Here is a 2,734-nt window from a genome sequence, read left to right as displayed (position 1 = left end):
CAATATCAACTCAAAAGACTCCAGTTGGTGAAGAATGCTGCAACTCAGTTATTTGGGAGAGACAGGTGGAGTATGCATATCAGTCCCCTTCTGCAGTAAATCCATTGGCTACCAAACTCCATTCAAGGTATTGGCCTCGGACCCTCCTATCTGCAAGACTGCCTCTCCATTTATCTCTTACCATAAGTGCGCGGACCCTAATCTGGGAGAACCGGGTTTGATTCCCCACTCCTCCACTTGCAACTGCTGGATGACCTTGGGCAAGCCATAGTTCTGACAGAGCTTTCCTTGAAAGGGCAGTTCTTGAAAGAGCTCTCTCAGCCCCACCTCCCTCACAGGGTGTCTATTGTGGGGAGGGGAAGGGAAAGGAGTTTGTAAACCGCTCTGAGACTCCAAGTGAAGGGCGGGGTATAAATCCAATCTCTTCTTCTCTTCTTCTTCTTTTAATATCCACTGGCCAACCGAAAGCCTTGCTGGGGAAAAGCCCCACTTTCTAAAAACACTTGGTGGGTGCCAGCAAAAGTGTTGGTGGGCGCCATGTTGGGGACCTATAGCACACTGACTCTCCAAGCCACGTCACAACAGATTGGCCCAGGAATATGCCAGTCTGGAATAACCTTACTGGGATTAATCAATCAGTGTTTCTATTGATGTAATGCATGTTCTGCATTGTTTAACATGTCATGTTTAATAATTATGCTTTGTACAGATGACAGCTCATTTTCAAGTATCTACAATCTCTAGTTGTCTTACATTGGTTCATGAGACGTATCATCCCATTGAGCGACAAAGACAGACAATAAATATTGTTAAGGAGTGTTAGATCGCTGCTAACTAAGACCCGGAGAGTGATTTCAACCAAAGTGATCAGCTTTATTAAAGATACAAACAAGCGCTTGAATTCAGTCATAACCAGAACAGATTAACATTGGGAGCTTGGCTCCTTTTAAACGTTCCCGGGCTAATGTAGCCACGCCTATTTACAATTAACAACCAATGAGGTTGTGCAGATAACAACCAATGAAAGTTCTTCCCTCACAGGGACTTGCATAGTTCTGATTGGTCGCTGTTACGGAGCGACCAATAGTGAGTCCGTTCTGAGGATCCTTCGTCCGGCTCGAAGCTTAACATAGGGAGTGAATGTGGCGATTCAAGTGAGCTATGTTAATACATTACAAGGAGGAAATAAATAAAATGTAGGATACAATTTTGCTCAGAGTAAAACATGTATGAACCCACTGATTTCAAGGCAGGGGAGGGGGGAGCTTAGCTTTGCTGAACAAGGGCCTTGGAAGGTGAAGTATCACGTGTGAAGTATCTAGGGTTGCGGTGCTCATCTCCGTTTAGAAGCCGAAGAGCCAGCGCTGTCCGAAGACGTTTCCGTGGTCATGTGGCCGGCATGACTAAACGCCAAGGCTCATGGAACGCTGTTACCTTCCCACTGTAGTGGTACCTATTTAACTACTTGCAATTTCTTCCTTTCGAACTGCTAGGTTGGCAGGAGCTGGAACTAGAGATGGGAGCTCACTCCGTCATGCGGCACACCCGGGTCTCGAACTGCTGAACTACTGAACCTTCCACAGCCTGCAGTTCAGCGTCTTAACCACTTGAGCCACCGCAGATGGATTTGCTCCTTAATGGTTTTTAAACATACATTGACTATTTCTACTATCCAGTTTTACAGGGTGCTAGATTGCCTGCTGTGTGTTTCACGGCGTACCTCCATATAAAATTATATTAATACAAAATAGATACGGTAGAAAAAATAAACTCACCATCAAGTTTCAAGCTCTCTTCCATTCCTTGACTAGGCAGATGAACGGGTGATCTAAAAAATGGAAATCAAACAAGCACTCCGGCCTGAACTATTCCAGAGAGCTTTCAGTTCAGGACAGAACCAAAGATTCACAGTGCTGGGAAGGGTCAGACAGGCCATCTAGCCCAAACCCCTGATCAATGCAGGGTCAGCCTAGAGCAGTGATGGCGAACCTTTTAGAGACCGAGTGCCCAAGCTGCGACCCAAAACCCACTTATTTATCGCAAAGTGCCCACATGGCCATTTAACCTGAATACTGAGGTTTCACTTTAGAAAAAACAACTCATCCATTAATTTAAGATGATCCAAACAAAGTAAGGAATGCAATCCCAAATGCTTTCATTGACTTAAAATTATTTGGCAGAGAATTCGACACTTTAATGATGGTCTGGGCCTAGCTGGGGCGATGGCACGCCTGCCCACAGAGAGGGCTCTGAGTGCCACCTCTGGCACCCATGCCAGAGGTTCGCCACCACTAGCCTAGAGCATTGTGCTGACCCAGCCAGCGTTTAACTGGAGCTAAGTAGAACTGCCACATATCTTTAAGAGCAGTGGCCTCTGGGAATTGAAGTCTTTAGTTAGACATCCAAAAGCATTTCTGTGACTGGCTGATCAACAGTCATTTCCGGCTCCCAGAGACGCGGGAATTCGAGTTTTATAGCCTTCTCCCCATTCCTCTGTCTGCTTCTTAAACTGCAAGGAAGGCGGAGCACACTATCTTTTTCACCATGAGCCAGAGAACAGAATTAGATCACAAAAGATGTAAGTAAGAACCCTCCTGAATGCATGTGAAACTGAATAAAATGATTTAATTCTACATGACCATGGCTTGTGCATTGAATCACATCCAGAAGGTGTAATGTATTGAAATGATTACATGAATCACCTCATAGGACTCCCATGTTAAGCTTCGAGCCA

Source organism: Gekko japonicus, unplaced genomic scaffold (assembly GCF_001447785.1).
Source record: "Gekko japonicus isolate JY-2015 unplaced genomic scaffold, Gekko_japonicus_V1.1 scaffold1949, whole genome shotgun sequence".
Lineage (NCBI taxonomy): Eukaryota > Metazoa > Chordata > Lepidosauria > Squamata > Gekkonidae > Gekko > Gekko japonicus.
Note: the sequence above shows the minus strand (reverse complement) of the source record.